This window comes from Herpailurus yagouaroundi, unplaced genomic scaffold (genome assembly GCF_014898765.1).
Source record: "Herpailurus yagouaroundi ecotype Mexico unplaced genomic scaffold, PumYag 163, whole genome shotgun sequence".
Taxonomy (NCBI): domain Eukaryota; kingdom Metazoa; phylum Chordata; class Mammalia; order Carnivora; family Felidae; genus Herpailurus; species Herpailurus yagouaroundi.
In genome coordinates this window covers 7,312,228-7,327,528 of record NW_024412404.1, presented here as the reverse complement: position 1 = coordinate 7,327,528, position 15,301 = coordinate 7,312,228, and positions in this window count along the sequence as shown.

Sequence of the window (15,301 nt, the reverse complement as noted above, 5' to 3'; positions counted from 1 at the left end):
AGAAAGAAAGAAAGAAAGAAAGAAAGAAAGAAAGAAAGAAAGAAAGAGGCTTTTAGGTGGCTCAGTGGGTTAAGCATCTGACTCTTGATTTTGCCTCAGGTCATGATCTCAGGGAGGGGGGGTTAGAACCCTGCATGAGGCTCTATGAAGATAGCTTGGAGCCTGCTATCCCTCTCTCTCTGCTCCCCCCCTTGCTCATGCTTTCTCTCTCTCGCTCTCTCTCTCTCTTTCAAAATATTAAATAAATAAACATAAAAAAATAAAGAAAAAAAGAAAAAATCAGAATGTGGGGAGGATATATAAGTTCAAATCGGAAGAATATAAAATATATATAATTTCAGCATCAAACATGGATATACATGGTACTGGAAAAAAAAAGCCCATATTTTACAGATACATTGAGGTAAACATATTTCAGAAAAGAATTAGATAAGAATTAGATTTATCCAGAGAAAGTAAATACAATTAAATGTAGACAATCCATTAACATTAGGCATTACACTGAAATACTAAAGAAAGGACTGATTATCATCTCAATAGATGCAAAGAAGCATTTTTAATGCTCAATATTTGTCATAAGCATATTAGAAAATAAAGGAATAAAAATGAACTTCCATAACATTATTTTTTCACCAAAATCTGTAATGAAGTTTATAATTAATGCTAAAGTTTTTGTTTTATTAAGGCAAAAACCAAATAATAGAGAGAGAGACATTTAATAAGGCAAAGGTGCCTATATTTGCCTTTATTTTTTTATTCAATACCACATTAGAATATTTTTTCAAAAATATAATAATAGCATGATAAGATAATAGCATGAAAAGAGAGCTACAGTGTGAGTTTGTAGGGAAGAGACATAATTATTATTTGGAGCCAATACATATTTGTAGCTGAAAATAGAGGAAAATAAGCAGACACAGTATTTGTACCAATAAGAGAGGTTGTAGAATATGAGATTGAAATGAAAACAATTTCCATCTCTGTTCCAGAAATAACCAACTTGCAATAAAATGATTTAATCTATTTAGGTTTTATTTTTAGTTCCAGTTCAAGTTATGAATTATGAAATAGTTAAAACTATTTTAATATAAATAAGATGAATATGGTGTGAAATTAGGATAAATCCTCAAGTATTTTTACAAGTATACCCAGTTAACCCTGCACCATTTGTTAAAAACTTTCTTTTCCTATTGAATTGCCTTGCCACCCATTTGTGGATAATGTATTTTACTACATTGATCTACATATCTATCTTTTCACCGTTATTAACGTGTTTTAATTCCTGCATATTTAGAGGTAAGGCTTTAAATCTGATATAGTGACTCTTTCCACTTTTTCTTTATTTTAAAAACTGCATTATAGTTATCCTCTAGTTGTTTTTTTTCATTTATACATACATTTCAGGAAAAGCTCAAAAATCCCTATCAAAACAGCCTACTGTAATTTTGATTGATACTTGAAGGTACTGACCAATTAAGAGACAATTGCCATCATAAGGTAGATTGAATCTCCTAATCCATATACATGGTATAGCTCACAAACTTATTTAAGTCTTTAAAAATATTATGCAACAATGTTTGTATAGAGGTCATTGATGCCTTTTGCTAGATTTATTTCTAAACATTTTATGTTTCTAGGCATTACTGAAAGTTGAATTTTCTTTTTCATATTTTTTCCAATTATTTTCTGCTAATGTGAAAGACTAGCTGATTTTTGTATAGTGACCATGTAAACTCTGATCTTGCTAAATTTGCCTACAAGCTCTTGTTTCATAGGTTTCCTGGGATCTTCTAGGAAAACAATTATATTAGCTGCATATCTAGACTATATTGTCCTTCTGTTCTTGATGTCTTAGTTTCTCTTGGCTAATTGCAAATACCTATCGAACCTAAGAAAATGTGAGTAAAAGTGGTGGAAAAGGGTACTTTTGCTTTTTTATAAAAAGCATGGGGAAATAATTTGGACTTTCAAAAATAAGAATGATGTTGATTGAAGGTTTTCTGTATCTGTTCTTTATCAGTTTAAGTTCCCTACTATCTCTAGTTGTTCAGAGAGTTTTCTTTTTGGTTTGTTTCTCAATGGATAGGTGTTGAATTTGTTAAGTGATTTTTCTGAATCTGTAACAATGATTATGTAGTACTCCTTTATTTTGTCACTATCATGAATTCCATTATTTGATTTTCAGACGTTACACAAACTTCACATTCTTTGAATAACACTTGCTTGGTTATGATATATTATTCTTTTTATGTTGAAATTAGATTCATTAATATTTTATTATTTATCCATCTATGCTCATGAGTGCTATTAGTCTGTGCTTTTCATTTTTTAAAATTTCACTTGTTTGTTTGTTTGTTTGTTTGTTTGTTTATTTATTTATTTATTTATTTATTTATAAATACCTATTTTTGAGACAGAAAGGGGACCAGTGGGGGACGACAGAGAGAGAGAGAATTCTAAGGAGGCCCCTCACTGACAGCAGAGAGCTTAATGTGGGGCTTGAATTCACGAACTGTGAGATCATGACCTGAGCCCGAAGTTGGACCCTTAACCGACTAAACCACCCAGGTGTCCATGTGCTTTTCATTTTTGTAATATATTTGTTAGGTTTTCATATTAGGGTTATATTGCCCTCAAAAACATTATGCCAATAAAGCTGGGTGACCAGAGAGAAATGTGCCATGAATTTTCTTTGACAGTTTTCTGAAATAGTTTATGTTAGATTGGTATTAACTTGTTCCTCAATATTTGATGGAATTTACTAGTAAACTTATCTGGAAAAGAGCTTTCCCATTTGTAAAAGCTTTGTCATTAGTTCAATTTATTTTTATAGGTATTATGCTTCCCAGAATCTGTTTATTCTTGTGTTAATTTCAGTAAATTGTAATTTTTTAATGAAATGTATAATGTACATTTTGTTGAAGTTATCAGATTCTTGACATAATATTATTTATAGTATTATCTTGCTATTGCTTTAATATCTGTCAAATCTGTAGTGAAAAATCTCTTGCTTTATCCTTGATATTAAGGTTTTTTTGTGTTGCTTCCCTAATTTTCTTTTTGATCTAGATATGGGCTTGGCAATGTAGTCAATCTTTTTAAATAACCAGTTTTTGTTTTGTAGATTTTCTCTATTATGTGTCTGTTTTCTATTCCATTGATCACTTGCTCTTCATTATTTCCTTTATTACCTAATTGTTCTACCTTTTTTTTTTTCTTCTTATAACTTGAGAGTTTGTTATTTGGGACACACATATTTATAATTGTTTCCTCCTGATGAACTGCCTCATTTTTAAATTATAAAATATCTATATAATGTCTGGTAATTCTCTTAGTCTTAGAGTCTTTTAAATCATTGATTAAATAACTATCCTGGTCCTCTCATATGTATATTTGCCTGGTGTATAATTTTCCATCATTCACATTCAACCAATCTGTGTCATTATATTTAAAACTTATCTCCTGTAGGTGGCATATAGTAAAATACTGTTGTGGTTATTATTTATTGAACTCTGCCAATCTCTTCCTTTTAATTGGAGTATTTAGATCATTAACTTTTGGTATGCAACAACTGATGTGGTTGGCTTTGAGTACACCATTTTCTCTTTTGTATTCTGTCTGCCCCATTTGTTTCGTTATTATTGTCATTGTTTCCATTTCCATGGCTCCTTTTAGCTTATTTAGAATTTTCTAATTACCTCTTTCTAATTTACCTATTTTACTTTTGTCTTTTTTGTATTTTTTTAGAAGTGGCTCTAGAAATTGAAACATTCAGACCTAAGATTTCACAAACTATTTAGACTTAATATTGTATCACTTCACATAAAATATAGAAAGGTTGAAGACAAATAGTCTGTTAATTGTTTTTTTTTACTACCACCAACCATTATATTATAGTTGTTATGTGTATTTAATATACATTTATTTAAAAACTTACCAACCAATATTACATATGTTAAATATATAGTAATTGTAAGAACTTAAGGAAGAAGTTTTTAGTATTTTGTATTTATCCAGCTAGTTACCATTAATGTTGCCCACTAGCATTATTTCCTTTCAGCCTGAAGAATCCTTTCAGCATTTTTGTATATAGCCAGTTTGCTTGCTGTTTATTTTCTTAGTTTTCCTTCACTTGAAAATGTCATTCATATATGAAGGGTATTTGTATTAGATATAGAACTCTGTGTTTTCCTTCTTTTCCTTTAAAATTTTGTTCCATAGTTTTGTCATTTAAGATTTCTGGTGAGAAACCAGTTACTGGAATCACTGTTCCCATGTATCATGCATTGTGTTATTTCTCTCTAGCTGTCTTAAAGTTTGTTTTTGTTTTTTTTTTTTTCTTTACTTTATCTCTTTGTCACTTTTATTATGATATGTTTAGGAGAGATTTTCTTTGAATTGATTCTGTTTGTTCACTGATATTTATAGAACACACCACAGTAACAGGTAAATATACATTTCCTTACAAGGGTCCTTATGACGACTTTGGGCTCACCTGGAGAATCCAAAATAATCTCCCCATCTCAATCCTCAATTTAATCACATTGGTCAAGTGCATTTAACATTAACCCAGATAAATCCTATTCTGGGACACTACTTATAGAAATTTAAAGGAATAAAAATCATGCAGTGTATATTCTATGTGATAATAAGAGGTTTAAGTTAAAAATCAATAATGGGGGGCGCCTGGGTGGAGCAGTCGGTTGAGCGTCCGACTTCAGCCAGGTCACGATCTCGCGGTCCGTGAGTTCGAGCCCCGCGTCGGGCTCTGGGCCGATGGCTCGGAGCCTGGAGCCTGTTTCCGATTCTGTGTCTCCCTCTCTCTCTGCCCCTCCCCCGTTCATGCTCTGTCTCTCTCTGTCCCCAAAATAAATAAATGTTGAAAAAAAATTAAAAAAAAATCAATAATGGAAAGATGACTGAAAAATTCCCAATTATTTAAAAATTTAAGCAAAACATCTCTAAATAACTCATGGGTCAAAGAGGAATTCTCCAAACAAGTTTAAAAATATTTTGAAATGAATGAAAATGAAAATGCACAATATCAAAATGTTTAGAATTCAGCTCACGCATTGCTTAGAGGGAATTTTTGACTCTCAGTTGCATAGACTAGAAAAGAACAAATGTCTCAAATCAATAAGATAAGAAAATTTTAAGAAACTAGAGAAAGAAAAGAAGATTAAATCCAAAACAAGTGGGAAGAATAAGATAAATAGTTGAAATGAAGTCAATTAAATCAAAACAGGGAAAGAATAGAGGACATCAGCGAAATTAAAAGATGGCTTCTTAAAAATCAATCAGTATAATTGAGCTCCCACCAAACGGAGCAAGCCAAAGGAGGGGGGAAGTGGAGAAGACACAATTACCAATGTAAGAAGCAAAAGAGGGGGTACGATGTGGACCACACAGGCATTAAAGGTGTAATAAGATACTAGTTTATTATTGTAATAAATAACTATAACCTTATTGGCTAAGAACAGTAGAAATAGACTTTCTTACATTTCTGGAGGTTGGAAATTTTCAAATCAATGTCAGCCACATTACATTCTTTCTGGGGACTCTAAGAAAGAATCTGCTTCCTTGCCATATTCATCTTCTACTGGGACCTGCATCCCTTTCACATCTGCTTCCATTTTCATATTGCCTTCTCTCTCACCACGTCTGCCATCATAGCACCTTCTCTAATTCTGACTCTCTTGCCTTTCTCTTTCTCCTATAAGGGTCCTTATGATGACTTTGGGCTTACCTGGATAATCCAAAATTATCTCCCTATCTTAATCCTCAATTTTATCACATTGGTCAAGTCAATTTTCCCTGTAAGTTAGTTTAAGATAGAATTAGGGTGTGGACTTTTTTATTGAGAGGGGGTATTTCTGCCCATTACATAAGAGATTTCACACAAAAGCAAAACAAACACATAAATCTCAAATGATATGCCAATCTTTGCAACCTCTGTGTTCTGTTCTCTCCTGATTTGTCTGTGTAGGCCTTGCAAGGAAAAGTGTGGAATGTGGCCACCCTTTTGTATTTGAAACAGAATGATTTGGCCGCAACAGCAGCAAAACAGATCATGGAGGAGACCTACAAAATGGAGTTCCTGTACAGTGGTGTGGAAGATAAACACGTGGTGATTATACATCACATGAGGCTGCAAGTCACAGCACTGCAATTTATAGTAGCAGCACGGACAACTGGAGGAGGTGACCCTTATTTGGAATGTGTGCAAAGTTTTTACACGATGTGGACTTTTTTCAGACGTGTTTTATTACTGATTTGCCCGACCTGCAGGACAACTTTGTGGACAAATTTCTTGACCTTATGTCCTGACTCATGACATCCAAACCTAGAGAAGTCGTCAAAATTCTACAGACCATGCTGTGGCAGAGTACCTTCCTGCACATCCCCCTTCCAGAACAGATCCACAAAGCTTCAGCCTCCACCACTTGCCAGTGGGCAAGTCAGACATCGCTTTGCAGTTTACATCTGGGTTGGTTGTGGCCCTGGATGTTGATGCAAGCCTAGAACATGTGCAGGATCTTCAGAGTACTGTGAAGGTCCACATCTTATATCCAGATGGCCAGGCTCAGATGATTCATCCTAAACTGGCAGACTTCGGGAATCCTGGGCCAGGGCTCCACCGGCTTATCATCCAGCTGTACGTCTCCCACACTGTCTGGAAGGAACCACGCCCGTGAAATGCAGGTTGCTGCTGGCCTGCAACTCCCGTTCCTGCATTCCAAAATCCCCCTCGATCGGGGGTGGCAGCATCGAGAACACCATCCCCGTCAGCAAGTCTGTGACTGTTTACATAATGTGCAAACTGAATCACAAGCAGTCTTTAGAGCTCAGGCCTAGAAGGGCCTCCCTTCTTAGGCATCAGGGCCAGAAGCCTGGAACATTTCACCTGGAAATGGCATATAGGCATAAGGAGGACCATGACTCTTACAGTCTCGTCCGGTATCAAACACAAGATAAACTCTTTTGCATTGAAAAACCCAAAACCTTCACATCTACACCTCCTCCCTCCTGACTGCCCCCTCCCCCCACAATAAAGTTGAGAAAACACCTAGCTGTTCTAGTTCCTGGTCTTTCAAAACAACAATGTGGCTATGGGTTCAACATTTATGCCACATGGCTACATTCCTCAAATGTGAAACGAAGAACAGTTTATTGGAGTGTAATCTTGTTTTTTTTTTTAATCAACAGTCTGTTTTCTGGGACCAACTCCTTTCACAGCTGTACTTTTTTTACATGGATGGTTTCTCAATGGCCTTAGACATCACTTTCTTGCCAAGAAGCTCTTTCTTTAACTCAGGGAATAGGTGTGCCAAGGACTGCATGAATAGTTGCAGAATGAATCATTTTTATCCCGGAAGGAGTTTCTTCATCTTGCCTGTCATTACCCTTAGAACCAAAATAATACATTAGGTCCATATATTAGGACAAACAGGGATTATGGAAAAGAGGAATCCAGTGTAAGAAATAAAGTCATTTCCCACTACAGAGAGAGAGAGAGAGAGAGAGAGAGAGAGAGAGAGAGAGAGAATTCCACAAACTATTCTGTTTTCATGAGTTCAACAAATAATTGAAATGGACTAATTCTACAAAAGATGCAAATTATGAAAACTTCTCAGAAGACATAGATAACCTGAATAGTCTTACATCTACTAAACAAAGTGGATTTTTAGTAAAAATCTTTCCATCGAAGAACCTCAGGCACAGAAAATTTTATTGGAGAAACTTTCAAACACTTAAGAAAGAACAATTCTATATTTTCACACAAAAACTTCCAGAAAAATTGAAGAAAAGGAAAAAAAGAAAAATTGAAGAGAAAGATATACTTTCTGTCAAATATTATGAGGTCACATTAATATCAAAATTAACACAGAAACAACAAAAATAGAAACTATAAGGGCAGAAATACTCATGAACTTAGACTCCAGAATTTTTAGCAACGTGTTAATATACCTATTCTAGCAATATACAAAAAGAATAACCTTGAAAAATAATATTTTCTATGAATGTTAACGTTTCCCAGCATGCTAACAGAGGAAAATGCTATGGTCATCTTAATTGATGCAGAGGCATCTGGCAAAATTCAATATTCACTCATGGTAAAAATTTTCAGCAAACTAAAAGTAGAATGGAACAATTTTATCTAATGAGGGACATCAACAAAAACCTTATAGCTATCATGATGCTTAAATACTAAAAGGCTGAATCCTTTCTTCTCTTAGATTAGAACAAGGCTGGCATCCAGCATTGTATCTAAAGTTTTAACCAATGCAAAAGGCAATGAAAGGAAATAAAACTCATACAGATTAGAAAGGAAGAAATAAAACTGTTTCAATTCACAGATAAAGTCATTGTCAGAAAATCCAAAGAAACTGCAATAAATACACATTAGTTGTATGTGAATTTTGCAAGGTTGCAGCGTGCAAGATAATACAAATAAACCTATTGCATTTCTGTATACTAGCAGTGAAGTATTGAATCCAATTTATAAAGCAAATACTATTTACAAAAGCTCCAAAAAACAAAATATTGGGCACAAATTGAACAAAATGTGTGTGTAAGCTGTATACTGAAAACTAGAAAACCCTGATGAGAGAAAACAAAAAGGACCTAAATTTGAAGATATAAAGCATGTTAATTGATTTTAAGATTCAATATTGTTACATTTGATGTAATCTTAGTCAAAATCCAAGCAGACTGTTTATTTTATTTCAAATATAATTTAAATATATATGGAAATGCAAAACACTGGAAATGAAGCAAATTTGAATAATTCATAATAAACTTTCTCAAAACTTAAGGTCTGCTAATCAAGACATTGAGGCTTGAATTAAAACATTCTTGTCTTTGTTTTTGTCATGGAGTTAAACATCCTACCAATCAGAAATTTCTTCAGATTTTTTACTTTGGGGTTTCCAATCATAAAGGTAAGTGGATTTTAACCCCAAATCTAAATGGACATTCATGGTTAAAAATTTTCACAAAATTTTTTCCCCTGCTCTTCCCAGAGCCAAAATTGGACATGCGTGTTTTCCCTGTTGTCTAGCTCCACTTATGAGGATTTTGTGATTTTGGAGTCTTAGCTCCACTTGGATGATCCAGTTTAAACTTTTTCTCTGCTCATAGCCCTGGCTTTGACATTTGACCTGTTTACTTGGTAAATCCCAGTCTCCAGTAGCCAGGGATAAACTCAGTAGATAAAATCAACACAAATTCTGTTTTTGAAGCCATTTTATTTCTATGGATTCATAATTTAAAAAAAAAATCATGATCTGAAAAACTTCATTAATTTTGCATCATCTCAATTTTAAATACACACATTCCAATAATTTGAAGAGAGTTGTAGCAGAGAAGTTTTCGTATATTTCCAGTTAAATGTTGGAAACAAAATTCCAAACCCTTATTTTTTAGGAAAGCTAAAATCCTCTGATACAAATGACATAAGGAGAAAGACAGTGGTGTGGTGTGTGTGTGTGTGTGTGTGAACAAAAACGTGTATAAAATTTTCTTCAACGTTTTTTTTTTTAATTTAATATCCTTTGTCTTTGAAAAATCAGGTCACATTTATTTATTATTGACTCGAACCATGGATTTTGTATAACTTTCTCAATATTTTTCACAACGAAATGTTAAATAATGGTAGAACAATCTTACTATTGTTCAACACATCAGAGTAGCCTTTTATTCTTTTGAATATACTTATTATCACTTCAATAAAAGCAAGCAATTGGAATACGAAATTCTCTATTCCTGAAGTGAAGTTTATTTTAAAAAGTTTTCTACTTGTTAGAAAGTGCTGCTCATAAATATTATTTTGGAAAATTGTCTCATGTAATGCTAATGAAGAGTAAAGAATGTAATGGGGAAAAATGAATGTGTCATTTGAAACCAAATGTGTCATTTTATCAACTATTAAAAAAAATGTGTGAAATTCCTAATGCTGTGTTTTAGTTTTTGGAGACATGCATTGCTCTGTTATAAAAAAATTAATATTATGTAACTTTAACACGCAAAGTATTGCTCATTCATAGGGATTCATCAGATAAAGAAGTGCTTATTTTGGAAGAAGCCGTGGATTAGCTAGGAGACTTGCCTTGACATTTCACTCACATATCAAACATCCTGTGTTTACTCGTAATGTACATTTATCTGTGTCAGTGATGGACTCAGTCAGTTTGACAGGCATCATATAATCTAGTCAACAAAATCTAGAAAAAGGCTTTTCAACATGAAATGATGTCATAATGTGTTAAAATGGCACATATCACTCTGACGGTGTGACATGTGTTTTAAATCTCAGGCTATTTATTTTCAAATAAGAAATATATGTCATGTTTTTACACTCCGTGGTAAGACTTTCAAACTTTCTGTGTTCTAAGGTCTGCTTTGGGTTCAGAGTTTAAAGAAAATAGAAGTTACTCACCTTTTCCAACTTCATCCGGGATTTTTTTTCACTTTGGTTATTTTTATCATTCAGCACCCACCAGTTTGCCTCATACATTCTGACTATATCTTCTCTGACTCTTTTGCTTGGATCACTGTTTCTACCTTCTCTATATTCCTGAATGTATTCCTGAAATTCTCACATTTTTTGCTGATTTTCATTCCCTTTGTTTCCAATATCACATTTTGAAGGATGCCTGCCATATTCACATATCTAAATCTTTCAATAAAAAATCACCTGGCCAGACTAGTGTCTTCTTAAAATTAGAGGATTCAAAACAAAGCTCACTACCTTTCTTTCAAAATGTGTTCCACTTAACTGACTTCCTTATCTTTGTTTATTGTATCATATTCTTCAAAGGTGTGAAATTTTAAATAATCTTTAATGATACTTAAAAACTTTTATGTATTTATTTTCAGAGAGAGAGAGAGAGAGAGAGAGAGAGAGAGAGTGCCAGCAGGGGAAGGACAGAGTGAGAGATAGAGAATCCCAAGCAGGGTCCGCGCTGTCAGCACAGAGCCTGACGCAGGGCTTGAACTCACGAACTGTGAAATCATGGCCTGATTTCAATAGTCGGATGCTTAACCAACTGAGTCACCCAGGCGCCCCAATGGTAACTTTTTTGCTTCTATTGTTCACTTTCCCCATTGAATTAATTATAAAGATATGTTGATTTTATTTCAAGAAAGTCACATGCTTCTGTATCATACATTTCCACTGCTCCATCCAAATGCAGGTCTTTAAATTCTTCGTTCCTTGCAGTACCATCCCTATGCTATCCATCCTATCAGTAGCACGATCTTTCTAAAGTGTCGTTTTAATCATCATCGCTTCTCTGTTTAAACATCTTCTATAGTTCTTCGTTACTATAACACCTAAGTGCAATAGTATAACATTCAAGATTTTTTTATTTACCAAGGTTATCTTCCACTTTTACCTTTGAAATATACTACCTCTCAGTCAAATTGTACCCCTTGCTACATTCTTTTTTTTTTTTTTAATTTTTTTTCAACGTTTTTATTTATTTTTGGGACAGAGAGAGACAGAGCATGAACGGGGGAGGGGCAGAGAGAGAGGGAGACACAGAATCGGAAACAGGCTCCAGGCTCTGAGCCATCAGCCCAGAGCCTGACACGGGGCTCGAACTCACGGACCGCGAGATCGTGACCTGGCTGAAGCCGGACGCTTAACTGACTGCACCACCCAGGCGCCCCTCCTTTGCTACATTCTTGACGTAGGTCAATACCTTTATTTTGTCACTCCCTCTGCTGGGAATATACATTACTAATTGTATTGGGACTGATGCTTTCATTACTACCCGTTGAAAAGTGTTTGTTTATTTTTGTTTAATGGCAAATCACATGTATTATCTCCATAAGTCTATTCTGGATATATTAATCAGAGACGATATCACTTCCTCCTGATCCTAAATAACACTTGATGGAAGAATTATTTTGCACTGTGTCATTTCTAAGTTTCATAGTATGGGAACTGTCTACTCCCATGTCACCTAGAAGAATAGCTTGAATGCAAAAGAGCATCAAAAGATTAATTAAAATAAATATCTTTAGGAAGAAATTCTTGCTCGTGAAATGTCATGGTTGTTTCAAATCTGTGTGGTTTTGCCTTTTTTGTGGAGTTGTTGATTATCTCAGGTGCTTTTCAGTAAGAGAGAAAACATTATAGCCTCTGTGAAACATTTTGTAGGAAATCTTTAACAAAGAATATCAGTGTTGTTTCCAAGTCTGACTTCCCACCTCTTCTCTTCTTTCCATTTATGTCAGCATGGCTGAATACTAAATCTTAGCACTTAACAACGTAGAACAGGAGTTCAAATATTAGCCTTACATGCTGGAGCCCTGTGTTCTCATTCCAACTTAGCTGCTGACAAGCTATACGACCCGGAGCAGTCATCCTGCTGTGTGCCTCATTGTCCTAAAAATAAGGGACTGGGCTGTGTTCTCTCATTTGCCTTCAAATTCAAAACTCTACAATTATGATTTTTTTTAATTATCAAAAGCCATATTTAAATTTACAACTTATATCAAATTTATAACCAAGAAGACAATAATATAATAAGTTCAAAGAATCTTCTCTATCAGGCTACAAGACGGAGTGGTTTATCACAGTCACGGTGAAAGCTGCAACCTTTTCCACTTGGGTGGAAGCCACCAAATAAACTGATCTTGCTCGGCCATGGCCAGTGCTGACTCAGGCCTTTAATACAACTACCAAGTATCAATGCACATGTAAGTTATGATTTAGATCTAGTACAACCATTAAATGCCTTTGAAAATGATGACTAGGAGGCATTTCAAGAGGCCAATGCAATTCATTCCTAGAAGAGCTTACAAAGCAAAACTTAATGTCCTTTACTTTCAGTCCTTGTGGAAACTGAGTTTTAAATCTACGTGTAATTAGAACCAAATATTTGATTTTTCTTACAACAATAACCTATTTAGGGATTTGTTTAGTGCTATACAGAGAGAGATCAGAAGACTTTTATATGAAGCCATTTGTACATTCATTGAGAGCTCTCCAAACTTCCTTGTAAAAGGTTGTGCACACACTGCTGTAAGATGCCAGGTCTGGGTGAGTGTGAAACATATCCTGACAGTTTAATTGAAATAACTATTGAGCATGAAGGAAAGACACCTGTTACAAAGGGACATAAACAACAACAAAAATCCCTGCTGGAGTTTTCAGGCAAAGTAGAGAAAATCAGAAGGACTCTTTATTCACTCACCATAAATTAATGTATCAAATGGGAGAAGTGTTATCAGAATTCAGGCTTCAAGAATTACTGTTGAACTACTGGCTGTTACTGAACAGCCTTGGACAAATTAGACTTCGTGATCCTCGGTCGCTTTCTTTGCCTGACGTATAGGAGTGTCGTGAGAATCTACTGAGATAGTAGAATAAACCTTATATATTCTGAAACACGCATCATTAATATCAGCTAAATTGGGAGACATGTAGAAATCAGAGTATTTCAATACCAATCTGAATTTCTGATTTCTGTAGAAAATCTACAGTGGCAGAAGACCTGTATTTCCTTTCTCTTACATGGCAAAACTATGCTGGATCTGAGTAGCTTGTTTAAGAATTTAGCATGTTTTGTGTTATGCCATGCTACCAACCACAGACAAGCTTCATTGTTTTCCCACTGGATCCTTAAACACATTTGCTCATGTGATGCCCAGAATAGTTACTCTGAGGAATTTTAATTATTCAAAAGCTTATCAGAATACACATATTTAAGAATATTTTAAAATAACCTCATCTATCCCCATGTCGCTATTTAAATCTCCATAGTTGGTTGGGGTAGAGGTTTTTAAAACTTATCCCATCCTCATTTTTCATTTAGGGGTCTTTATATTTCCAGGATATAAAGAGTATGTGTGTAAGGAAGTAACATATATATCAAAACTGATGTTAGTAAATTATCGAGTATAAAGAAACAAACTTCAAATATTCACTCCAGATGGTGATATCTTTCACAAGGATATTGATTTTAATACTCAAATTTGATGTTACATTAGAAATATTAAACAAATAACTGCAAATTCTTGTCATCCTGTCTCTGTTTGATGTCTGTACCCTGCCTTGTTTTCTGTTGTAATTTAGTATAACAAACTCAACTGTGGAAAGCAAAAGTAAATAGTGGAACAAAAGGGACCTTTCAGAATATGAACAAGGTAAGGACAGAATACTTTATAAATTGTGACTATAATATATGGCAATCTGTTAAGAACTCTTGAAAGAATGTACTCTTCTAATTTGACTAGTTTTATTGAGTTTCATTCTAGTATAACAAGTTGCTTAGAAGCCAGTGAGAGACATGAAAAAGGTCTCTGAAACAGAGAAAGATGTAATGCAGGATATCACTTTTCTCAAAAAGTTAGGAAAATTATACATATTATATTATATTATATTATATTATATTATATTATATTTATTATATTACACGTAACACACATTCACACACCCATACACAATATCTCTCCAATGAAATAAAAAATCTTGTAACGTTGCTTGTGTCTTAAGGGTGACTGCATTTCCAGAGGACTCAAGTGAATTGATTTTTATTCTTTTCCATTTTTAACGTTTTATTTATTTATTTACTTATTTATTTGAGAGAGAGAGAGAGAGAGAACAAATGGGGGGGAGGGGAGAGAGAGAGAGAGGGAGACGCTGAATCCAAAGCTGGTTCCAGGCTCCAAGCTATCAGTGCAGAGCTCGATGCAGAGAGCATGGGTGGGGACGGGACAGAGAGAGAGGGAGACACAGAATCTGAAGCAGGCTCCAGGCCCTGAGCTGTCAGCACAGAGCCCCACACGGGGCTCAAACTTACGAACTGTGAGATCATGACCTGAGCCGAAGTGGAACGCTCAACCGACTGAGCCACCCAGGCGCCCCAACCCACCAACCAACCTTGAGATCATGACCTGAACTGAAGTCAATGCTTAACTGACTGAGCCACCCAGATGCACCTGTTGTTTTATTTTTAATAATTGTTGAATTTTGAAATCTGAGTTTATTACTGTTTCAAAAACAAAGAAACTAACAAAGTAAACAAGAAACCAAAACGGATGACCTGATTTGATCCAATCAAAAGTTTCGATCAGTTATATGACCAGCTGAATTTTTAACCTGGATGAGAAATGCTATTTAACTGCATCATATTTAGTAGCCTTTTGTAAAAATAGGTAAATATAGTCACAGAAAGAGTAATTGAATGTAAGATTATAATAGGTATCCAGAAATAATCATTGTTAGAAGGTCAGAATAAAATTCTTTGAAAGAGGTGGTTGATGAAAACCATATTATTGTAGAAATTTT